Genomic DNA, 27,691 nt, shown 5'->3' on the forward strand with positions numbered 1-27,691 from the left:
ATTTAACTTTAGTATTGTATTTTGTCCTATAAATAGATTCTGTTGGACAATAAACGCTATTATTATTATTATTATTATTATTAAAAAGGGTAAGCCTAGCCGAACGAAAGGACTGGCGCGCTTTTCAAACAATCCAACACAATTTTAAGAAAGAGCACTATGAAGAAAATGGACATATCTCGGGTTCTACTGGACTTAATTTGCTCTTTTTTTCTTAAACTGGGGTAAAAAGGTAAAATAATAACATTTTATTAACACCTCAAGCGCCACCATACAATGAAAATTGTTGGTTTCTGGGACCAATTTTTTTTGTAATAGTCTCTGTTTACTAAGGTATTTTATCATCTATTTGAATAATATTGAAAGATTGAAAGATTTTTTTGTGGCCTAAGGTTTGTGCCACGCATCCCAAAGAATTTATATTGCTTCTACGCGGCCATGTGGTACATACGTTGTGCCATGGCACTGCCTGGTACTCAAGGACAAAGTAACCGTCTCGAGAATCAAGCGACTGTCTGAGAATAGCAGTGTAGTAAAGTGAATGTAAACAAGGTGTACGCACAATGGAAGATTACGAAAAAGAGCAAAAACGCATTTTACAGTTGTGGGATGAACTAATGTCGGATAAGGAAAGTGATTCTGTAATAATAGGTGATGTTTATTCGTCTGATGCTTACTATTCTAGTTCGCAAGCTTCGAGTAACTCGTAAGATGAAAATAGCGATGTTAGTGCAGTTTTTGTCCAAAAAAAACGTAAATTATGTCAAGTAAATGTTACAATAGATTCAGGAGCATCTTCAAGCAAATCAAATAATTAATCTGCCTATAATGATGTTGGAGATTTGCGAATAACCCACAAACAGGGCCAGATAATATCCATTAAAAATTTACAAAATGTAGACAATGTTATTGAATACGTAAATTTCCAGTACAGAGCTGAAAGTGACCAAGAAAATAGAAGTAATCATCAAGATGTTCTAATTAACTTGAATAACTTACAGTGGAACCCTGTTGACGGATCATCTTTTAAGAATTTTGACTTTGATGGAAAAGATACAATAGTTAGAGCTTAAATCTATGAAGATTATATATAATTGGGGATCCCTGTAGTTATTTAAGTTATTTGTTTGTGACGAAGTGAATACTGTCATAGTTAACGAAACCAATCTCTATGGCGAGCAGTGTTTGGCGAAAGGACTGAAACAAAAATCGCGCATCAAAAAGTAGACTTCAACTGATCATCTGGAAATGGAAAGGTTTATTGGTATCCTATTGTGGATGAGCTTGTGTAAGTTGCCCACTATATGATCGTATTGGAAAAAATCATTATTATATTAAAATGAAATCAGCCGTCTTATGTCGAGGAACCGTTTTGAGTTATTGCCAAGTGGCGTTTTAGCGATTGTTACAAAAATATTCTATTTTTATAAATTAAAGGTAGTATAGTCGGACCAGCTCTTTAAGATTTTGTTTAAATCCAATATATACCCGGAGAGTGGGGTGGGTAAAATGTTATGGCCCAATTTTATCGAATAATGCCGCGTATCAGACCATTAGCCATAACCCAGCGGAGGTGTTGTCACCTATCTATGGTTGTCACCTGTCAAGAACTACACTTTGTTTATAGTTTAAATTTTTATTCAATAGTGAAATTAATTGTAAGAATGCTTAGAGCAAATAATATGGATTATTACAATGATTTGAATAACCCCAGCGTATATATATATACCTTAGGTGTACACTACTTTATCAACGGTAAGTTTCTAACTTAATATTATATCACACCGTTTGAATTTTGTGGTAATTTATTCCTACTAAGTTACTAACACTAACTTAACTAAATTAAATAAACCTTGTAATCTATACCCCTAATTAGTAACTAAATATTTAACTTTACTTGTGATCTTACTTAATCTAATTATACTTTAAACTACTAATTATAATTTAAGGTTACTTTTATTTCAGATATCAATAGTTTCAATTATCTAAACGTCTGGTGGAAGAGAAGGTTATTATAAATACATCAGTTGTATGTAACCACAGATAAACTATTTGAATATGTGACTAGTATTATCCCAAATATGATAAGGTAGACAAGATGGTTGCAGTTAAGGTAAAATGGTTCATTCTCACCAAGTTTATTGTTCACTTTCCTTCTTAGGGTCTATAGCTTGGTCTTCTATATATCCAATAACCCTACAATCAGCTTCTTGAAGTTGTAGATCCAAACGACGAACAGCTTGTATGGAAGCCAATAAAAAGTAAACACCAAATAGAAGATTTGAAGGAGGAGACGAATATAAAATAAAAGTATAAGGTCTGAAAGTAAAAGAATAGTCTTAGAAAGTGTTTAAGTTGTGATTGATGGAATAATAGGTCTTAGATAGGACTTACCGTTGATGTAAGGTGACCTTAATGTAAAATAATTCTCAATCAAGAATTTAATCCGCTATAAGCGCCTATTTTACAAATAGGATTGATTCCTGATCCTGTTGAGGTGAAATTGAGTTTTAAATCCAGAAATTTTCTGTATATTCAGTACCCTTGGCACATGTGAACCCAAAAATCTCAACTTTTTTCCTCAAAAAAAAACAACTCAAAAAACCCACAAATCCAACTTTTAAATGAACTGATGACAAGATATCCTGTCTCCAACCTATTAGGACCAACAATTCAAAGTACAACTTTTAGTTCCATGAACCAATAAATTGACCTTTAGAAGTTGATGTCAAGTAACCTGTAAGAAGAGGTAAAATGTCATGTCACTCAAGATAAGAATACCCTGCCATTAACCTAACATGTGACAGTTTTGATAAAGAAAACATTTGATAAGAAAACAATAACCTAAAGAAGAACAATTTGAAAAATACATGAAGATACTACCAGAAGAAAAATTAATTAATATTAAGCAATATCCTAAATTAACTATTACTAAGTAAGTTTTTATAAAATAAATTCAAAGCCAATTTATAGTCTATTTTATTTCTAGTTTCATTGACCACATAAGGAAAATAAACAAAGGAAATATTAAACCTGTAACAACTCTCCCCTAACTACAAAAAAAGGTTTTCCTCAAGAAAACCGTAATGGAGCCATTAAAATAATTAAAATTTGTATAAATATAAGAAGATCATTAATATTATTCTAAGTCTGAATCGTCAGTTGTATCGGCATCTGGTGGGTGACTTTTTAAATCTTTCGCATGCCATACTCCTAAGTTTCGTCCTTTATCGTCTTTTAGTTCATAGGACCATGGAGATAGGATCCTGGTAATGTGATAAGGTCCTTCAAATTTTGGGGCCAATCCCGATGTTATTCCTTGAGCTTTATTTGACAAGGTGTATACTCGTTTCCAGACTCGTTGGTTGAGTGTGAACTTATCATCTCTTCTTCTAAGATTATAGCGAGTCCGACTCTTCTTAAAAGCAGTTTGAATTCGTTCAGCTACATCCTGAAATACCTCCAGAAGTGCTTTTGATCGAGATAAGGGATCATAGATATCGTCGAGAATTTCCAAGGCTGTGTTGTCTGAACCTTGAAGGTTTAGCTCTCGGGAAAACATAATAAAATTTGGGGTCATTTGGGTGACCTCATGGCGGCCAGACCGCATAGCACAAGCAACCTTTTGCAAGTATGTATCCCAAAGGCGATGGTTCTTTTCCACATAGGCACTCAACATGGTCTTGAGTACTCGATGATATCTCTCAACAGTGTTTCCCTGAGGGGAATAGTTTGAAAGGTAACGTTTTTCTACATCATACTTGTTCAAAATCGTATTGACCTGATGACTATGAAACTGTTTCCCATTGTCCATAATAATCTTTTCAGGTACCCCAAACAGGAGGAATACGTTATCTTCTATATGTTCTGCGATTTTTGAAGAGGTGGCGTTTCGAAGAGGAAAGAACAAAACAAATTTGCTAAATACATCACAGACCGTGAATATGAAGGTGTATCCTGCTGACGAACGGGGAAGAGGTCCAACTAGATCTAAGCTCAAAATTTGCCATGGACGTGAGGTAGTCGGAGTCATACTTAGCATCAGCCCTCGTGGTGCTTTCTGTTCGGGTTTAGTTTTGAGGCAAGTTTCACAGCGACGAATATAACGGGCAATATCTGCTTTCATTTTTGGCCAATAATATTTTTGATTTATCCTACCCAAGGTTTTATATACACCCTGATGTCCACAAGTGACGGGTGCATGATGATCATGAATGAGAGAAGTGCGATTTTCTTTGGGAATTACTAATTTCCATTCTTGAATTCGGCTGATAAGGTTCGGATACGGAACCTTGGCTAGTTTATAAAGTTGTTCATTCTCAATTCTCCAATCAGGATATTTATCTGGAGTCTTCTTTATTTTTCCTAGTTGACGGATGTACCAAGAATCTTTTATCGGACGATTAAACGGAGTGGTTTGTATGGTTTCGACGCAAGGAACTGATCGGGAAAGAGAGTCTGGTACTACATGTTCTGCTCCTTTCCTATGTATAATCTCAAAATCATACTGTTGTAGACGTACTGCCCATCTGGCTACACGACCGGCCTGGTCTTTAAAGTTGTACAGCCATTTGAGGCTGTAATGATCGGTAATTACCTGAAATCGCGTTCCTTCCACATAGGGTCTGAATTTCTCTACGGCATGCAATACCGCTAGGCATTCCTTTTCGGTGGTTGTATACCTACGTTCTGCCTTACTAAGAGATCGGCTTAGGTAGGCGATTACTTTCTCTCCGTCCTCGAATTTCTGAGATAATGTTGCTCCGATACCATAATCACTCGCATCTGCTTGGATTATAAAGGGCAGATCGAAATTAGGACAGGTAAGTATTGGAGCTGATATCAGATGTTCTTTGATTTTCTGTAAGGCAGCCGTGCATGAATCGTCCCAACAAAATTTAACATTTTTATGAAGTAACGCTGTCAACGGGGCGATAAGGGTGGCGAAATTCGGTATAAAGCGACGATACCAGGATGCCAGTCCAATAACTCTACGAACCTCTGAGGTGGTTTGGGGGTTTGGGATGCCAACAATTGCTTCAACCTTCTCTGGGTCCACAAGTAAACCAGATTCATTAACTACATATCCCAAATATTTAAGTTCTGGTTTACAAAAATGGCATTTCTCTCGATTGAGCGTCAAACCCGCATCTTTAAGTTTCCGAAAAACTTTAGCCAGTACATCCAGGTGTTGTTCAAAGGTTGGAGTACAAATGATGATGTCGTCTAGATAGACGAATACGAATTGTTCCAGTTCATATCCTATGACACGATCAATAAATCGTTGCCAAGTCGCGGGGGCTGAATGTAGCCCAAAAGGCATTCTCTTAAATTGAAATAGTCCTCGCGTGGGGACAACAAAAGCCGTTAGAGGTCTGCTAGCCTTCGCCACTTTTATTTGCCAATAAGCTGACTTGATATCTAGTGTCGAAAGATATCTTGCATCCCGTAATTTGTCCAGGGTGGATGAGACAAAAGGTATAGGATATGCGTCCTTCTCACTAACTTCGTTAAGTTTTTTGTAATTGACACAAAATCGGTAGGATCCATCAGGTTTTCTGACCAAAACAATAGGAGAAGCCCAAGGGGAAGTCGATGGTTCTATTATGTCTTCTTTTAACATCTTATCTAGTTCAGTATTCACCTGTTTTTGCAAAGCCGGTGAAAGAGGGTAATGTCTTTGTTTTATAGGTTGGGCAGTGGTTCTTATCTCATGTTCGACTAAATCAGTACATCCTATTTTACTACCCATTGCACGGAAAGTGGTCTCGATCAATTCGTCCAAATGCATCTTTTGTGTCGTAGATAGACGCTCGACGGAATGGATGGCCATTATGTGATTTAGTGGTAAATCATTGTCTGTCCGAAAAGACCATTGTCCGGAATATAAGTCAGGAACGACGTTCATAGAAATCCAAAAATCTATGCCCAGGATAGCGGTGTGTGGAAGGCTAGGTACCACCATTACTTCCATAATTTTCACCCTATCTTGTAGTTGGATGGGTATAGTGATGGAACCAAGAATAGGACACCTTACACCGTTGGCGACAGTACATTCCCTAGGTTGTCCCGAAGGTTTCAGTGTACACACTCTTTTGAGTCGTTCCCAACCAAGACTACCGATAACTGTCTTAGAACATCCACTGTCCAACAAAGCTAAAAATTGATTACCTAAAATCGTGATGGACAAATAAGGTCGAGTGTCATGCTTTGCATGAGCTAATACAAAATCTAGTAGTACGGACATAGAAGAAATTTTGGAAGTCGGATTTTCAATAGCTGATCCCGACCGACTTACTGTGGACCGGCCCGGAAGTTTTTTGTGCAGGTAGGACAATTCTTTACCATTACTCCGGCATAACCACACTTAAAGCAGAATTTTTTACGCGGATCAGGACAATTTCGGAATTTATGCGTATCTTTGTGACAGTTCCAACACTGTGGTTGTCGGCTAGTAGTGGTGGAGTGAGAAGTAGAAGAAGAGGTAGGAGGGTCTCCTAAAGTACTGGTCCCACTATCAGTGTGGTCGGAAAAGTTTCCTTGTTGGCCAGTGCTTCCTAAGCAGGTCCGTATCGCGGAGATATGTGGTGGTTGAGATGGACGATGGTATGCCAGTTCCGGTTCAAGTAAGTTTCTGTAGGAGGTAGAAGGTGGGGTGAAATTCTTCACTCTTTCTTCTGTCTCCTCAACGGCTCTACATAACCGTATTAACTCCTGAACTGTCCTAACCTGATGGAGGGCTATTTGACTCTGGATATATGGTAAAAGGTTTCTTCGTAAGATGTTTACTCGGTACTCTTCGGATGGCTGATGGTCTAATCGGCGAAATAAGTTCTCCACTGCGGTTATGTAAGTCAGAACTTTCTCTTGGCTACCTTGAGTCCTACGGCGAATTTCGTCCCATAAACTGTACTCGTAGTCATATGGTCTAAACGCATCCCGTAACTGAGTCACTAGGTCATCCCAAGAATGAAAATTTCCTGTCCTGAACCAATACAACGCCTCTTTTTCGAAGAGTTCCGGGGCAGATAGAAGAAGTTGGGCTTTACTTATGCCACGTGAGAGCCGGAGTTCTTCAACTCGTTCCAAAAATTCGTTAACGCTAGAACGTCCGTTGAATCTGAGATTCCATCGATAAACGAGTGCATTTGAAGAATATGTCTCCTCTCCGTAACCAGGTATAGAAGTAGTATTAGGTCCCAGACGAAGGTTACCAAACTGCGGGGCAAGGGATCCTGCGGTATCCACAAATCTACGGGAACAACTAGGTTCTTCTAGCGTTGTCATATTACGGGGATATTCCATTTCATCAATAGCCACTATCCGTGAAATATCAGAAGTGAAGTGAACTTTGGAATTGGATGAACTAGGAAGCTCCTCGTGTGTTTTATTTAGTCCTCGTGGAAAAGGTGCTCGGGCTGAATCTAAGTACGAACTAGATTGCCTAGTCAAGAATTTGCTCGTATATGGAGGAGGGTGGTTTAAATTGTCCTCCGGATGGTCTACAATGTCTCCTATGATGTTTAGGCTTCTTGAGATATTGGGTAAACCTGGGGGGTTCAAGGTATCCAGAAGGGATTCTTCGGTTTCCCTACTAACCACTGGATTCCGTTGACCATTTGGTTCTGTTCCGATAGCGGCAGCCGGATCCTCACATGAGAGTAGATATCGGTTTATCTCTCGTGTTACATCACCACGGTTTCTTCGCATTGGGCTAACCATTTCATATGCCATATTTAAGTTGGTAAATAATTGGTTACATTGCGTAGTAAGTTTGCATCGTTCTTGCTCCTCTTCAGGGTTATCGCCTTTAAACCTTTCCAATCGATGAGATAAGTGTATCAGTCGTGCGCATATTCTACGAAAATCATTTTCATAGTTATCTGGATCAATTTCATTTATCATTTCAGCTAACTCTTCTACTTTATCTCGACAAACTGCATACTCTTCAGCGAAAGTCAATGAAATGCAAGATGTAGCTATTTCTTGATTTCCTGTTTCCTTTTCAGACCGAAGTACCTGTCGTAATTTTGCTCGCTTTTCTTCTACTGTAGCGCCAACCGGTATGCCTCTGATCCGTAGTTCATATGTTAATTCCTCATTCTTTAATCTGTTTACTTCCATGATAATTAATATTAAATATCCAATTCTTAATACATTCAATGAAAATATAAAACAGTTTTTCGAACTTACAACTAACAACAAAAAGAATGGTACTATCTAAATACCGAATAAAGTGTCTATTTCTATAATAATTTAGAGTTCGCAAAAAAATTTATATAACAAATGAAAGAGTATACACAAAAATATAGTCATGTAAACACACAATTTCCCCTCCTTCCAGGAAGAAAAGAAATTTAAAAGAAAGTCACTCCTAAAATGTGAAATTTTTTTTCTTTGTTACAAAAAAAATTTTTATTTTTTTATAAATAATATAAAGATTTAATTAGAAAGTTGTATATAAATAAATATGATAATTTTGTTGTGTTGATGTTTTGTATATATGTTTATTATATATTAAGGTGTAGGTAGGTTTAAGTACAATATATCACTAGTATTATTATTTTATTTATTTATTTTTTTATAATAACCTTCCGTTTTCTAACTACAAAATGTAAACCACAAAAATATAATAATAGAAAAGCCTTTAAACCACGTAGGGCGCCACTGTTACAAAAATATTCTATTTTTATAAATTAAAGGTAGTATAGTCGGACCAGCTCTTTAAGATTTTGTTTAAATCCAATATATACCCGGAGAGTGGGGTGGGTAAAATGTTATGGCCCAATTTTATCGAATAATGCCGCGTATCAGACCATTAGCCATAACCCAGCGGAGGTGTTGTCACCTATCTATGGTTGTCACCTGTCAAGAACTACACTTTGTTTATAGTTTAAATTTTTATTCAATAGTGAAATTAATTGTAAGAATGCTTAGAGCAAATAATATGGATTATTACAATGATTTGAATAACCCCAGCGTATATATATATACCTTAGGTGTACACTACTTTATCAACGGTAAGTTTCTAACTTAATATTATATCACACCGTTTGAATTTTGTGGTAATTTATTCCTACTAAGTTACTAACACTAACTTAACTAAATTAAATAAACCTTGTAATCTATACCCCTAATTAGTAACTAAATATTTAACTTTACTTGTGATCTTACTTAATCTAATTATACTTTAAACTACTAATTATAATTTAAGGTTACTTTTATTTCAGATATCAATAGTTTCAATTATCTAAACGTCTGGTGGAAGAGAAGGTTATTATAAATACATCAGTTGTATGTAACCACAGATAAACTATTTGAATATGTGACTAGTATTATCCCAAATATGATAAGGTAGACAAGATGGTTGCAGTTAAGGTAAAATGGTTCATTCTCACCAAGTTTATTGTTCACTTTCCTTCTTAGGGTCTATAGCTTGGTCTTCTATATATCCAATAACCCTACAATCAGCTTCTTGAAGTTGTAGATCCAAACGACGAACAGCTTGTATGGAAGCCAATAAAAAGTAAACACCAAATAGAAGATTTGAAGGAGGAGACGAATATAAAATAAAAGTATAAGGTCTGAAAGTAAAAGAATAGTCTTAGAAAGTGTTTAAGTTGTGATTGATGGAATAATAGGTCTTAGATAGGACTTACCGTTGATGTAAGGTGACCTTAATGTAAAATAATTCTCAATCAAGAATTTAATCCGCTATAAGCGCCTATTTTACAAATAGGATTGATTCCTGATCCTGTTGAGGTGAAATTGAGTTTTAAATCCAGAAATTTTCTGTATATTCAGTACCCTTGGCACATGTGAACCCAAAAATCTCAACTTTTTTCCTCAAAAAAAAACAACTCAAAAAACCCACAAATCCAACTTTTAAATGAACTGATGACAAGATATCCTGTCTCCAACCTATTAGGACCAACAATTCAAAGTACAACTTTTAGTTCCATGAACCAATAAATTGACCTTTAGAAGTTGATGTCAAGTAACCTGTAAGAAGAGGTAAAATGTCATGTCACTCAAGATAAGAATACCCTGCCATTAACCTAACATGTGACAGTTTTGATAAAGAAAACATTTGATAAGAAAACAATAACCTAAAGAAGAACAATTTGAAAAATACATGAAGATACTACCAGAAGAAAAATTAATTAATATTAAGCAATATCCTAAATTAACTATTACTAAGTAAGTTTTTATAAAATAAATTCAAAGCCAATTTATAGTCTATTTTATTTCTAGTTTCATTGACCACATAAGGAAAATAAACAAAGGAAATATTAAACCTGTAACACGATAATAATAATAATGCTTTTGCAGACGACAGACTTCGCAAAATTACTACCCTCCTTACAGTTCTTTTAAAAAAGTGTCCCCTGGTAAAAAAGTGTGCATTGACGAGACCATAGTACCATTACAATACATAAAAAATAAAAGGCACATGTTCGATAAAATACTGTATAAGTTGGTTACGGAAGGAGGGTACACTTATATTCTTCGGGTTTATTGTGGAGCGGATACCGAAAATGGCGGTTAAGCATCTTCGAATGTAGTATTTGCTCTAATGGACGATCTTCTGGATTCTGGTAGAGAACTATATACGGATAATTATTATACAAGTGTCTCCTTGGCAACCAAATTATTAGAACAAAAGGCGCATCTGGTGGGCACACTCCGTAGCAATCGAAAATATAATCCTAAAGAGGTGGTCCAAAAAACATTAAAACCAGAAGAAATATATGGCAGAGAAAGTGATTCCGGAATTATGGTCATGAAATGGCATGACAAGAGGGATGTGCTTATGCTCAGCACCCTTTATAGAGATAATACAAAAAAAGTATTGCACAGAGGTGGTGCAGTAGAAAAACCCGAAGCAATATTCAATTATAACGGAGCTAAATCTTACATTGACCTGTCTGACCAAAAGCATATTCTCACTGTCAACGCAGAGGAACAAAATGGTACAGAAAGCTTGCCATCGAATTATTATTGGAGTCTGCAGTTGTAAACGCTTTCTTGGTCTACAAAAAAGTTACACAAGAAAAATTGTCCATAATCGATTTCAAAGAAAAACTGTGTTATTTACTGTTACGCATTGAAACAGATGATATAGATGAACATAAGCCCGAAGGTAACCCCGAAAATCATGCCTTGGAACAAACTAATTCAAGATGGAGATGTGTTGTTTGCTACGAAAATTTAAAAAATTCTGATGACCGAAAAGATGTAACAAATAAAAGTGCGCGAAGTAAACGGCAATGTATGCTCTGTAAAAAACATTATTGTGTTAAATGCTTGTTTACTACACACCGAGCAAAAGCTGTATAAAACATGAAGTTCTATCTTCAAATTTTTTTATTGTATTTGCGTGGGTATAATGTAAATGTTAATGTAAGAATTACTACTTATGTTTAGAAGTATGTTTTCCGTTTGCTTTTGTTTTAGTCGTTAGGTATTCAAAGATTTTTCAAGTAACCTTATTTTATATTTTTTGAATAAATATTACAAAAAGGAATATATCATTAATTTGTATTTTTTCCAGTGACAAAAATATACGATATAGGTGTAATATTTTTTCGGACCAAAATCACTACTTGGCTTTCCGGGCGACATATTTTTAACTTCCATATAAATACTACACAAGTGCGTTACACCGTGTAAGCCACGATCCCCAAAATACCACACTGCATTAACCAAGTGGCACTTAACGTGTTAAGTCACTTTTTATTGTTATTTTTATATTTAAGTATTTAAAATATAATTATATTAAATAAATACTATTTATAAACAGCATTAAGTTGTGCTTTATAAACAATTTTTAATAATACTATTATTATATTTGAACAATCTAGTTTTTTAGTATTAAAAAAATAGTTTAAGAACAAAAAATCGTAAATATATTTATATAATATTATATTATAAGAAATTATAAGTTCTTAAAGTATACATTCCTAATCTTACTTAAACTAGTCCTATTATAACAAAATTGTATGTTGCCAAGAGAAAATGTTGGTCAAAAATAGTTTAAACAATTTTTAATTTAATTGGCTTATTTCAAACAAATAATATTGTTAGTAACTTTTCTCTTAAATGCATCGTTTTAGAATTATAAACAATTTAAAGTCTTAAAAAGCACGAAAATAGCCATTTTCTAGGCTCGATAACTCAGTAAAAAATTAATATTTTAAGTTTAGCAATCTTCAAATTAAACCCAAAACTCCATTTTATGAGATACCAAAGAGCTTTTAATAATAGCTTTATAGCAACCCATTGTTTTTTAATTGTTAATTTCGTGCCGTGTAGAGTTTTGCGACCGCTATATATGTATAGGATCATAAACAGTGTCGAAATCACATATAAGATATTTAAGAAGGTATACTTTCTTATAGGTACTAAAACAATTTTTAATTAAAGGTGATTAATTGGCAACATCGCACTTACCGAAGCCCAATTGTTAAATTATCATGTATCTTTTGACAGGTATCTTATAGTTGTCTAACAAATTAAAGTAAAACTTTATTCTTATTAGAGGGTACCTAATACAGAATTTCAAAAACAGAAAACTTCGGAAAATACATATTTTTTCATTAGATGAAACAATCTGAAATTTTAACATACGATCTCGTCATTACATATCATTCTCTATTTATAAAATTGCTGTGTGCTGTAAACGTTATATTTGTTTTTTTTTAACGTGATTGATATGATGTTCAAAACAGAACTGTTCGGCATCGTTTCTTAGTAAATATACAGATATAATCTTACATATAAATGTCATTTATTTTAAACATTTTTTTTAGAAATACCCAAACCACAAACCAAGTATATAGTGGACGATATGACAGAACGGTATGAACACAAAGTTTTACGTCTTCCTCCTTACCATTGTATCTTTAACCCTATTGAATTAATTTCGCGCATAGTAAAAAATTATTACAATAGGCACATTGGTAGAGATGGAAACAGCGCTAACAACTGCCTAAACATGTGGCATGAGGCACTTTACATGATTACTCCTAATATGTGGAAAAACTCTATCAATCAAACCGAAAGAAAAATATTTAAATGGTATGAGAGAGAAAGAATATTTAATCGTCAAGAAATTAGTCCAATAGTAATAAATGTTAATAGTAGAGAGAGTGACACTAATGTGGTATCAGATTCAGAAAATGTCTAGTTCGTTGATGTTCTTTTTTTTAATGTCATGTTTTATCTTTGAAAATACATTCATTATTAAAAAATATTTTATTTTACTGCTTGTGGTTTTATTTTGATTATATTTATTGTTTGGTAACTCAGTAATAACCTTACCACTTTTATTGTGGAATGATGTGAACGCAACTTTATTTGGCTTTCACTGTATATTCTTATTTTCTTCTTTAGTTATTGAATTGTCTATTGAATAGTGTGACTTATATTCAATTGTTTACACACTCTTATTTTAAAACATTTAATTATTTATTTATGACATACTATAGTCAAGTGTGTGTTAAACTATATCGATTAGCTGTTTGAGTCATACATAACAAGAATTGGTAAGTGCCTGTCTGATTTTGATATGATTAAGTACACTGGTATATGATATAACAAAGCGAAGTGCAGCTTCCTTTTCCTATTAACTAAACTTTAAGATACAACTTATCCCATTAAAACTTAGTTTAAGGTCTCCAAGTACTTTTACATTTCTGCATTATGAAGAAACATACATTTCAATACTAGAAACAAAAGTTTTAATGGGCAATAATTATTATTTAAGCTGTTTTGCCATAATAGTAGTACATTTAAAAATGCATTAATGTTTTGTTTTATTTTTAAAAAGCTATAAAATTTTCTCATTTCTGTTTGAATAGAAAGAACAAAATTTATAAATTTACTGAACACACTTTTAGTTATATGCTGTATGAATGAATTAACTTTTTAGTTATTTTTATTATTTTGTTTATGACTGGTCGCAGCTAATCCATCAGGCACATTTCAGTTATTATTAATACACTTTTCTTTTGATTACAACTGTAAAATCTTTTCTGCTGTTCTGACCACTTCCCTAACTTTTTCCATCCACTGCAAAACAACCTTGTTATTAACTTAATCTACCCACCTTATTCGTAGATATCTTCAAAAGACCCAGATTTTAAAGGGAGAATGTATATATATACATATTTTAAAGCCGTCGAGTTTTCTTAAAAGTATATCCGTTAAAGTTCAATCTTCAAGACACCATATAAAAGAATACAGAACATATAACATCTTACTAATCCAATTTTTAGTCTTAAAGTAATATTGTTTCCACATTTTCCAAGATTTTCTTTATTTTAAAAAATGAAGCTCCGGTCTGCTCTATACGTACCTATTCTAATTTCTTTGCTCATATCCCTGTTCTCATTTAGATTAAATCCGAGGTTAGTGGTATTGTTGGTACTCTCCAGTTATTCTTCGTAAGGTGTTATCACTTCTGGTTGTATTGGCGTTAATGACAACTATCACCTTTGTCTTTGTGGTGTTTAGCTTTAGTCCAAGTTCATCACACGTTGTGATAATCCTATTAATCAGATGCTAAAGTTGAACTATTTTCAAGTAATACCTTGTCATCCTCGTATCTTAAATTATTAATATTGATGCTATTAATTTTGATACCACGAACTCTAAATAGATGTTAAATATTGGTGAGGACAAAATATGTGCTGTCAAATAAGAATGTTATTAATGACAGAAAGTCTTTTCTTGACAAGGATGTGAATTGTTCGGTTTTAGACCATTTTTCTTGTATGATTTTAATGATTAACTTTATTGGGATGTTAGTAAATAATGACGCTACATCTAATGATATCAAAACAGAGTTATCTGGTAGCTGAATCCCATTTACAGCATTGACAAAAGAAAATGTATCTTTTGTACTGAAACTTGGCTCATTTGCAAATGTCTATGTAAGTATATTTCCCAAGAATTTTGATAGGTTGTAAGTTGTGGAGTTTATAGTACTAACAATTGGACGTAATGGTATATTCGCTTTATGTATTTTTGGAAGCCATATAATTTGGGTATGTTAAAATTGTAAATTTTTAGTTCTTTAGCTTGTTGTTGTGTAAGCTTATTTTCGTTCTTTAAAGTTTATATTAATTTATAATATGCAGTCTGGATGGAGGTAGTCGGATCATTGTTAATTTGGGTGTATGTTGTATTATCTTGTAGAAGAGAATCTACTTTTTGAATATAGTGTTACGTAAAAATATGAGTCATAGTTTTAACCTGTAAACATGTTTTTATTCACATGTTTATGTTTTAGATTTTACGAGAGGCTTCTATTTACCTGAACCGACCTTCCAGAAAACGGTCGAACCGATGTGAAAATACCCGTTTGCCTTTACTGTTATAATTTCGCCGCTAGTCGAGATGGCTGTCGATGGTTCTAGCTTAACGGCACTGGCATATATTAACAGGACATTTTATTTGGAAGGGACAGTTAAATCTGAAGACTCGCGCCCGCGACTTTAATTGTAGCGTTCGTATAAAATAAATTATGTATTATTGAGTAGTTAAATAAATTAATATAAGTTATTGTGCTTTTTAATAAATTAAAATAAGAACCTTTTAATAAAGACATTATAAATTGAATAAAGACAACAGTTAAATAAATATCATTTCAATGGTGTCGGAAGTGAAATAAAAGTAAATTAGACTTATAGTAATCATAACAAGTATTGTTCCGAAGTGAATATAAAATAAATTGTGAAAATGGCTACGATTTATGAGCTGACAGTGACTAATTTAAGAAGACATCTTGAAGACAGAGAATTAGCTTCTACCGGAAAAACGGCTGAGTTAGTCCAACGACTAAATAACGCTTTGCTAGAAGAAGGACTAGATCCAGAGACTTATATATTTGAAGATGCTGTCCTCTCGTCGATTTCGAAAGTTTCTGGTGACATCGCATCATTAGAGAACAAAGTTTCTGGCGATATTTCGAAAGTTTCCGGCGACATCGCATCATTAGAGAACAAAGTTTCCGGTGACATCGCATCATTAGAGAACAAAGTTTCTGGCGATATTTCGAAAGTTTCCGGCGACATCGCCTCATTAGAAAACAAAGTTTCTAACGAGATTTCTTCTCTGGAAAGTAAAGTTTCTGCTAACATCTCTAAAGTCACTTCTGAGATGTCTGCTCTTGACGATAGAGTGTCTTCATTAAAAAACCAAGTTGCTGCCGATATGTTGGCCTTCGAAGAAAAGATGTGGAAAGAGATGGAAAGGAAGATGGAGGAAACAGGGACAGCAGAGAGAGGAAACAATCTAATTACAGTGGAGACAAAAGAAGAAGAGACGAAATGTAAGTTGGAAACCCGGCCGAAATTTGAAGGAAGTGGAGGTTCTGTCCATGTGAAAGTCCCAACTTTCGATGGAAAATCGTCATGGAACAACTACATGAAACAATTCGAATCAGCTACAAGAGCGAATGGATGGTCTGAAAAAGAAAAGGCTGTAAACCTGACGATCGCTCTTCGAGGAGATGCCTTAGATGTGCTTCAGACCATAGCCGTAGAGGAGACCGATGATTTCGAACAACTGAAGAAGAGGTTAAATATGCGATATGCCCACGAACATTTGGAGCGTGTATATCAGTCGCAGCTTAAAAATCGTAGACAGAAGAAAGATGAGGCTCTTCAAGAATATGAGGTAGATATTGCCAGATTAGTACGATATGCTTATCCAACAGCTCCCGAAGACATGATGGAAAAGTTGGCCGTTCAAACGTTTATTGATGGTCTTCGTGATCATGAAATGCAGAGAACACTACGATTAGCTCGTCACAAGACGCTGGTTGATGTCTTATCCGCCGCCCTCGAATACGAGTCAACTACGCAGGCCTCTGGAGGGTACAGTAAAGTTAGGACTGTAAAAGAGGAAGGAGATGAAGATAAACTTGACCAGTTCGTTAATATGATGAAAATTATTACATGCAAGAAAACGAAGACCATAAAATCAAGAAACTCACCATCAGGAAAACCAGAACGAGTCGGCTTTAGGGGAGCAGCTTCGACCCGGAACTTTTCCAAAGACCCTCTTATACTAATAGCTTCTTTGAAATGTCGTGAAGATAGTGTATATGTAGATGGAGAAATAAATGGTAAAAGACATACGTTGTTGGTGGATACCGGAGCGACCAGAACCATTATACACCCAACAGTTATAAACAGCCGTAAGAAACTGTTACCAACGAGGTTGCGACTTCGGACCGCTACAGGTGAAAATGCCAACATTCATGGAGAAATCCAGGTACAATTGGGAGTTGGAGCAGAAAAGTTCGTCCATACTGTTATAGTTGCTGACATCGAAGAGGATGTTATATTAGGAATGGACGTAATGAATATGCATGGATTCCAATTGGATTTTAAGGATAAGGTAATCAAAGTTGGCAACGAGGAGGTATTTCTTCATCCACCTAATGACAACACTGTGCAAGCAGCCATTACAGAAGATACAGTCGTGCCTGCGAGAAGCTAAACGATCATAGTAGCGCGACTACAGGGAATTGTAGACGAAGGGACACCTGTTATGATGGAGCCTTGGAACCACGACGATGAGGTTGGCCGTGGAATCATAATTGGAAAGGAATTGGTGACTTTGGCTAAGGAAATTCCTGTGAGGCTTATCAATGTCAATGACTACCCAGTGACCACAAAGAAAGAGACAAAAGTAGGAACTTGTGTACCTGTGACATCCATAATCCGTCAGGCGACAACATCTGATAATTACAGTCTCTAAATCAGATGGAGAAAAGGAAATTAAGGGAATTTCTTCGGCAGTATCGTGATATTTTCGTACCGAAAGGAGGAAAGACGGGAAGAACTACCGTTGTTAAGCATAAAATTGATACTGGTAATGCTAAGCCAATTCGTCAAACAGCTCGACGATTACCACAGGCGAAAAGAGAGGAAACTAAAACGATTGTTCAGAAAATGAAGAAAGACGGGGTGATAGAACCTTCTACGAGCCCATGGGTCTCTCCGGTAGTCCTGGTTAAGAAGAAAGACGGAACGACGAGGTTCTGTGTGGATTACCGTTTGCTGAACAACGTTACCAAGAAAGATAGTTATCCTCTGCCTCGGATCGATGACACATTGGACACATTGGCTGGAAGTAAATTGTTTTCTACTTTGGATTTGAAGTCTGGATACTGGCAGGTAGAAATGGACCCAGTAGATAAAGAAAAGACAGCCTTCACCACAGGATCTGGATTGTGGCAATTCAACGTTATGCCATTTGGACTCTGTAATGCTCCTGCGACATTTGAGAGGCTTATGGAAATGTGTTGAGAGGGTTATCTTGGAAAACATGCCTGGTTTATTTAGATGGCATAATCGTCTTGGGGGAGACATTCGAAGATCATTTGAGGAATTTAGAAAACATTTTTAATCGACTTAAAGCTGCCCAATTGATGCTAAACCCCAAGAAGTGCCAGCTATTTCAAGGTAGAGTCAAAATCGATCCCATTAAGGAATGGCCAAAACCAACTGACAAACATCAAGTGAGAAGTTTTCTTGGACTTCGAGAAGAGAGTACCGCTGGGATACAGACTGCCAAAATGCCTTTCAGACCTTGAAAAAGCATTTAATAACAGCACCAATTTTAGGGTATCCACTGCCAGAAGGAGAGTTCATCTTAGATACAGATGCAAGTAATGTGGGAATTGGAGGAGTGCTGTCTCAGATTCAAGGAGGACAGGAACGAGTCCTCGGATATTTAAGTAAAGTTCTTTCAAAACCTGAGCGGAATTATTGTGTCACGAGAAGAGAACTTCTAGCAGTAGTAAAATCAGAAGAGCACTTCTATCAATACCTTTATGGTAGGAAGTTTCTAATCCCAAACCGACCATGCCGCCCTTAAATGGTTGATGCAGTTTAAGAATCCAGAGGGTCAGATAGCCAGATGGATCAAACGACTCCAAGAATACCATTTTAAGATTGAGCACCGGGCCAGAGTTAGCCACAGAAACGCTGATTCTCTTTCCAGAAGGCCATGCCCAGCAGAGTGTTCCCACTGCTACAAAACGGAATCCAAGGAAGCAGCAGTGCTAAGAACGACGATTGTCAACGACGACTAGACACCTACTAAGATAAGGGAAGAACAAGAGAGAGATCCAGTTATATAGAAAATTCAAAAATGGAAAGAGGAAAACCGTCGACCACCTTGGCAAGAAATATCAAACCTATGCTCAGTAGTTAAGACGTATTGGGCCCAGTGGGACTCATTTATCATCGAAGATGGCTTGCTCAAACGAGTCCTGGAAAATGATGACGGTTCAGAGAAGAGAAGACAGTTGGTGATCCCAAAGAGCAGAATAGCCGAAGTACTTCGTCAGTTACACGACAGTCCATCGGGAGGGCATTTTGGTGTAAAGAAAACCCTTCAGCGAATTCGGAAACGGTTTTATTGGATGAACAGTTCCGACGACGTAAAAGACTGGTGTAAGAAATGTACTATTTGTGCTACGAGTAACGGGCCTTACCGAAAAAGGAGAGCTCCTATGAGACAATATAATGTTGGAAGCCCGTTTGAAAGAATAGCTTTGGATATCGCTGGGCCATTTCCAGAAAGTGAATATGGAGGCAAGTACATGTTGGTAGTAATGGATTACTTTACTAAGTGGGTCAAGATTTACGCACTTCCAGACCAGAAGGCCGCCACCGTTGCAGATAAGTTGATCCAAGAATATATCAGCCGATTTGGAGTGCCTTTGGAGATACATAGTGACCAAGGCAGGAACTTCGAAAGCGATCTATTCCAAGGAATATGTGATAGACTAGGCATGAAGAAAACAAGAACTACAGCATATCATCCGCAATCTGATGGTATGGTAGAACGGATGAATAGGACAGTTGGCAAATATTTGACAAAGATGGTGTCTGATCATCAGCGAGACTGGGACCAATATCTTCCGTTCTTCACAATGGCCTACAGATCTGCTGTTAACGAATCAACAGGCCAGATACCAGCCAGAGTATTAATTCGGACGCGAAATGCGACTACCTTTTGATCTAGAGTTTGGATGTCGACCTGGAGAAGATGTAGCAGGTGAAGATTATGTGATCGAATTACGAAGAAGAATGGACGATGTACATGAGTTGGTCCGTTCCCACCTTCAGATCGCTAGCGACCGAATGAAGAAACGGTACGATACACAAGCCGAAAAGGGTTGCTTTAAGAAGAACGACAAAGTATGGCTGTATAATCCCAAGAAGCGAAAAGGTTGTTCTCCCAAATTGCAGCAGTTTTGGGAATGTCCATACCTAATTATGGAGAAGATCAACGATGTCATCTACCGAATAAGCAAGATTCCGAGGGGAAAGCCGATGATAGTACACCATAACCGGCTGGCGTCTTTCGAAGGCGACCACGACGTAGATGAAGAAGTGGAAGTAAACCAAGTCCAAAACATGTCTGACCTCACGTTTGAGGAATATATGGGTGCCTATGGAGGTACCGGTAAAGCAAGACATGGTGTTACCACTGAAGAAAAGCAAGATCTACTCGCGCTCCCCGATGACTACTCGCTGGCCCTTACCATCCCGGCCAGTATCAAAGACGCACCAGGGTTGGCATCCGTCTTTCGAAGGAAGTTTGGTCGAGTTGCAGAACTTCAATGCCAGGTGCCAGCTCCCGGTAAAACCTTGAAACTCCAAGATGCATCACGTTAACTTTTCTACCTGGTAACAAAAGACACTGCCCGTGACCAACCTACCTACCGAGATGTATGGGAAGCCTTACTTCAATTGAGAGAGCACGTACTAGAGTCCGACGTGTAAAAGTTAGCCATGCCAAAGTTGGAGTGCCGTCAATTAGATTGGAGGGTTATCCGAAATATGGTAGAGGAGATCTTTAAAGACACCGAAGTCCAGGTGTTAGTCTGTTGCAATCCGCATAGTTACTGGTGCGGAGAGAAAACCGTCTCTTGTCATTTTTATACAACTGGAAGTTGTAAAAGAGGGTCCAGTTGCCGATACCAGCATACCGTTCCAGTTCTAGTCCCGACAAGGTTCCAGGAGGAACCATCTTTTGAGAGGGGGGCAATGTTACGTAAAAATATGAGGCATATTAAAAACCTGTAAACATGTTTATTACTAATATCCTTATTTATTCGAGTATTTTCTAGGTCATGAATACCTGACACACGATGTTATAAAAACAAAGTTCGAGGCGAGTCGATGGGAAATCCAGTTTGCCCTTACCGTTTTGCTGCCATTCAGTCTAGCCGAGAAGGTTTTCGACTTTTCGAGATAACGGCAATTTATGTATATAAATAAAACATTTTTGAAACATATTAAACTGTTTATTCGGGCTGTTGGGCCGTTGTCTTCTGTTGAGATTTGTTCTCGACGTTTCGCCAACACTAGGGGTTGGCATCTTCTGGAGATGTTGATGCTTCGCTTGTAAGCAGAAACTGACGACGCGTTGTACTACGGAGGCAATATTTATAATTCCCACTCGCCTCCCCTCCACTGGTTTCGGCTTGAGGGGGCGTGTCGTTGTTTATAGTAGCTTTTCTATCTCCGTGTTTGGCGGGAAGGGCGTTTGTGGATTTTAATACTGGTATCCATGTTTTGTTGATTTTTAGTCCTTCTTCTATCCTATTGAAATTGTTTGGGTGCTTGTATATTTCCACCGCTTCCCGATATAACCGTGGGTAGTACTGTGAAGTTTTGTCCAGCATCTGTGTTTCTTCAAATAGTATTCGATGTTCTCCGCTTCCCAAAGCGTGTTCGGCAACGGCAGATTTGTCGATATGTCCTAAACGACAATGGCTTTTATGTTCATTTATCCTGGTGTTGGTGTGTCTTTTTGTGGTTCCCACATATACCATTCCACATGTGCATGGTATTCGGTATACTCCGGCCGTTGCTAATGGGTCGCGTTTGTCTTTTACCGATCTTAAACAATCCTTGATCTTCTTTGTAGGTCTGAAGATGGTCTTTATGTTGGCTTTCTTGAGTATTCGCCCAATTCTGTCCGTTACCCCCGATATATAGGGCAAGAACGCTTTCCCTTTACATTCTGTTTCTTCGTCCCTTCTTCTAGATACGTTGTTCATCGCCTTGTGTATTTCTCTTCTGGTGTACCCATTAGAGGTGAGCGCTTTTTCAATATAAAGAAGTTCACTTTGGAGATGTTGTGGTTCACAAATTCTCTTCGCCCTCTCTGCCAAAGTTTTGATGATACCTTGTTTTTGGCTAGGATGATGATTTGAGTTCCTGTTTAGGTATCTGTCTGTGTGTGTAGGTTTTCGATACACTTTATGTCCTAAGTGACCTTCCTTTCGATTTACTAATACATCCAGGAACGCTAGTTGTTGAGCTTTTTCTGTTTCCATCGTAAATTGAATATTTGGATGTAGTGTATTTATATAAGCCAGGAAATCGTTTAGTTTTTCTGCTCCGTGACCCCAAATCACAAAGGTGTCATCAACGTATCTGAACCATACCCTAGGCTTGTATGCTGAGTCCATTATCTTCTTCTCTAAATGCTCCATGAAAAGGTTGGCTACGACCGGGCTTAGTGGGCTTCCCATTGCTACTCCATCCATCTGTTCATAAATTTGGTCTTCCCATGAAAAGTATGTGGTAGTTAGGCAAATACGGTATAATTCCACCATATCCTTGGAAACTAGTCCCTCAATTAAATTCAGAACGTCTTCTAGGGGGACTCTTGTAAATAGGGAAACCACATCAAAACTAACAAGAATGTCAGATTCCTGCAAAGTTATTCCTTTGATCTTCTCAATAAAATGGGCGGAGTCTTTTACAAAGGCATCGTTTTTTCCTATATGTGGTTGTAAAATATCGGCCAGATGTTTTGCAAGGCTGTAAGACGGAGATCCTATGGAGCTCACAATAGGGCGGAGAGGTACATCGTCTTTGTGTATTTTCGGCAAGCCATACAAGCGTGGTGGGACTGCTTCGCTGTTGCATATTCTTGGCTTTATCTCCTCTGGTATGGACGAAGATTTAATAAGTCTGTTGATTTTCCGTAGGGTGACTGCTGTGGGATCTTTTTTAAGTTTCTTATAAACCGCAGGATCTAGAAGATTTTGTATTTTCGTTTTGTAGTCGGCTGTCTTCATTACGATCGTGGCGTTTCCCTTGTCTGCTGGTAAAATTACAACATCTTTGTCTGCGTTTAACGATTTTATGGCACGTATTTCTTGGTGGCTCAAATTATTTTTCGGTGTCTGTCTGTCGAAAAATAATTTGAGCCACCAAGAAATACGTGCCATAAAATCGTTAAACGCAGACAAAGATGTTGTAATTTTACCAGCAGACAAGGGAAACGCCACGATCGTAATGAAGACAGCCGACTACAAAACGAAAATACAAAATCTTCTAGATCCTGCGGTTTATAAGAAACTTAAAAAAGATCCCACAGCAGTCACCCTACGGAAAATCAACAGACTTATTAAATCTTCGTCCATACCAGAGGAGATAAAGCCAAGAATATGCAACAGCGAAGCAGTCCCACCACGCTTGTATGGCTTGCCGAAAATACACAAAGACGATGTACCTCTCCGCCCTATTGTGAGCTCCATAGGATCTCCGTCTTACAGCCTTGCAAAACATCTGGCCGATATTTTACAACCACATATAGGAAAAAACGATGCCTTTGTAAAAGACTCCGCCCATTTTATTGAGAAGATCAAAGGAATAACTTTGCAGGAATCTGACATTCTTGTTAGTTTTGATGTGGTTTCCCTATTTACAAGAGTCCCCCTAGAAGACGTTCTGAATTTAATTGAGGGACTAGTTTCCAAGGATATGGTGGAATTATACCGTATTTGCCTAACTACCACATACTTTTCATGGGAAGACCAAATTTATGAACAGATGGATGGAGTAGCAATGGGAAGCCCACTAAGCCCGGTCGTAGCCAACCTTTTCATGGAGCATTTAGAGAAGAAGATAATGGACTCAGCATACAAGCCTAGGGTATGGTTCAGATACGTTGATGACACCTTTGTGATTTGGGGTCACGGAGCAGAAAAACTAAACGATTTCCTGGCTTATATAAATACACTACATCCAAATATTCAATTTACGATGGAAACAGAAAAAGCTCAACAACTAGCGTTCCTGGATGTATTAGTAAATCGAAAGGAAGGTCACTTAGGACATAAAGTGTATCGAAAACCTACACACACAGACAGATACCTAAACAGGAACTCAAATCATCATCCTAGCCAAAAACAAGGTATCATCAAAACTTTGGCAGAGAGGGCGAAGAGAATTTGTGAACCACAACATCTCCAAAGTGAACTTCTTTATATTGAAAAAGCGCTCACCTCTAATGGGTACACCAGAAGAGAAATACACAAGGCGATGAACAACGTATCTAGAAGAAGGGACGAAGAAACAGAATGTAAAGGGAAAGCGTTCTTGCCCTATATATCGGGGGTAACGGACAGAATTGGGCGAATACTCAAGAAAGCCAACATAAAGACCATCTTCAGACCTACAAAGAAGATCAAGGATTGTTTAAGATCGGTAAAAGACAAACGCGACCCATTAGCAACGGCCGGAGTATACCGAATACCATGCACATGTGGAATGGTATATGTGGGAACCACAAAAAGACACACCAACACCAGGATAAATGAACATAAAAGCCATTGTCGTTTAGGACATATCGACAAATCTGCCGTTGCCGAACACGCTTTGGGAAGCGGAGAACATCGAATACTATTTGAAGAAACACAGATGCTGGACAAAACTTCACAGTACTACCCACGGTTATATCGGGAAGCGGTGGAAATATACAAGCACCCAAACAATTTCAATAGGATAGAAGAAGGACTAAAAATCAACAAAACATGGATACCAGTATTAAAATCCACAAACGCCCTTCCCGCCAAACACGGAGATAGAAAAGCTACTATAAACAACGACACGCCCCCTCAAGCCGAAACCAGTGGAGGGGAGGCGAGTGGGAATTATAAATATTGCCTCCGTAGTACAACGCGTCGTCAGTTTCTGCTTACAAGCGAAGCATCAACATCTCCAGAAGATGCCAACCCCTAGTGTTGGCGAAACGTCGAGAACAAATCTCAACAGAAGACAACGGCCCAACAGCCCGAATAAACAGTTTAATAAGTTAGACGATGGCCGTGAAAGCCTAACGCAATTTATCATTTTTGAAACATATGGAAGTGAATTAATGAAGAAGATTCGCGCCCGCGATTTAAATGTTACGTTCGTCTATATAAATTATGTATTATTAGTTAAATAAATTGTTATAAATTATCGTGCTTTTTAATAAATTAAAGTAGGAACAATATAATAAATTAGTAAAGACATTATAAATTAAATAAAGATATAGCAGTTAAATAAATTCACTACAATATCCTTCCAGTGTTCCAGTAAAGATAAATGCTTTTTCTTTGCTGGAACACTGAAGAAACACCGTCAATGTTTTTCCACGGACGCCACATAATGCTGGTTTATAGGTATAAATAGATATAACACTTTTATATTCTTTTACAAATTATACAGAATAAAGGAAACCTGTATAATTATTCCAGGAAATACTTAACGAACAACAAATCTATTGTGGTAATTAAAAGATCAACCATTGATAGTGAAACTCACTGTTAAAATGTTTACAACTTTATAAAATAAAATGTATTCTAATCGTTTTTATAATTTTATACGATTTTTTAATCGTTTTTATATTACCAGGAATTTATTATACAAACAAGATAACGATACTACACGGTAGCTTCAATTTCAATTCAAATAAACTATACTAGTATTTTCTTCAACTTTGAAAATTTCAATTTCGTTATTAATTTATAATGTTAGTTTGTTTAGATCAGTTGTTTGTTTAGATGTTTGAATTTATGGTGTTATATTGTTAATTTCAATACATTTTTTGTAAAAAAAGAAAAGTTTATTATTTAAGATGTTCTAAAACAACCATAAAGCAGAAAAGAACAAACAAATTTTTTTTATTACAACTTAAAATAAGAATTTTAAAAATATGCGTTAATTTTGGAGCGCAGTGTATTTCGATCCTCTGGTATACGTATAATGTGACCAAGCCATCTAGCTCTTTGGGCTCGTATTTTTACTGTAATTATTGGTTTTCCATACATCCTCATTATTTGTTTCTTATTAACCTTTCTTTATTTCTGTTAAGTGCTTAAACAACTTTTCCGTTATCTATTTTGGTGATCATTGCTGGTACTGTCTCCATTAGCTTAACTAGTTTTCTGTAAAATTCTTTATTTAATAAGCTGCCAAAGTACTTTTTTTATCGCTTTTTGAAACCCCTTTCGTGAAATTGTATTTTATTATTTTCATCTCTGATACATATAATCTTATCAAAATATTTAGCCTTCTTTGTTCCTATTGGTCACTTTATATATTTCTTTCACCTTCCCTGTGTTAAAATTAAAATACCTCTACAAAAATATATTAATTCCCACCTCTACACATCATTTTGTTCTAAAAAAAACGGAATGTTGATTACATTTTATGGACAACTAAGAACGAAATTCTTTTTTAAATTAGTTGGTGGTGAGAATAGTCACATCGTGTTCGGGAAGATTCATTGTACAAGGTAATTATGATTTTTTCTTACCGGTGAATTGTCCATTTTAGTTTTGTAAATCCTAAAACAATTTTTAATTGTTTCTGGTTTTTTTTAATGGTAACTGTTTGTTCTTTTTTCATATAAGTAAATGGGTTTACTCTTTGGATGCTTCCAATTTCTTTTACATCCTTTTTAGCACAGTCTGGTTATGCAAAAATCATCGATTTCTCTGCAAAATTTTTCGCAGATATCTGAAGCTTTTAAGACATAGGTGGGGGTTACTAGATGACGAATAGATGAAAAAGTACTCGTATTTTTACCTAGCGTTTTTTTAAACAATAATTTATGGTCACAATTTACTTTTTTGTTTGTTTGTTAAGTTTTTTCCTTATATTTTAAGGAGAGATAAATAATTTAAGGAGATATTTGCAAAAAAGTAGTTTTTTGCACTAATTAATAAATTTTATTAATTTTTTCATTAACAAAATGAAATGTTAATACATTTTAACATCGACGAATTACCGTTTTTTAAATTTGTGCTAAATTTCCCCCCGATCGGTCAAATAGTTTAAAAGTTATTTAATTTATTTATCCCTAAAGCTAAATATTTAGACTATTGAACTTAATCTATGAATGATGCTAGACACATTTAGCAAATTTCATAGTATTCTTTAAGACTTAAATTATCTCAGAAGGTAAATGCATATTGCGTTTTTATCGAAATTATTTACAAAATAAACGTTTGAAAAAGGGGTATGTTATTTACTTATAAACAATTGTAATAACTTCTATATTTTTCAATCTACAGACTTATACGTACAACCATTGGATAGCTGGTAGAAAAACTCACATTTAAAAAAAATTGTTCCATGACCAATAGGAACGAACTTCGGGACTATTTTTTAAAAAATCATATCTTCATTGTTTATAAACATTAAGAAGTAAAATTTGCACAAATTTTGAACGAAAATCTAAACTTTATATTGAAACTTATAGCTATAAAATTCATCAAATTTTTCGAAACTTACAGCTCTTCGAAACGGTGGTACTTTCGAAAGAGCGACATAGGAAAGTGGAGGGGATAACTGTTTCAGCTCCGTGTTTT

Source organism: Diabrotica undecimpunctata, chromosome 8 (genome assembly GCF_040954645.1).
Source record: "Diabrotica undecimpunctata isolate CICGRU chromosome 8, icDiaUnde3, whole genome shotgun sequence".
Taxonomy (NCBI): domain Eukaryota; kingdom Metazoa; phylum Arthropoda; class Insecta; order Coleoptera; family Chrysomelidae; genus Diabrotica; species Diabrotica undecimpunctata.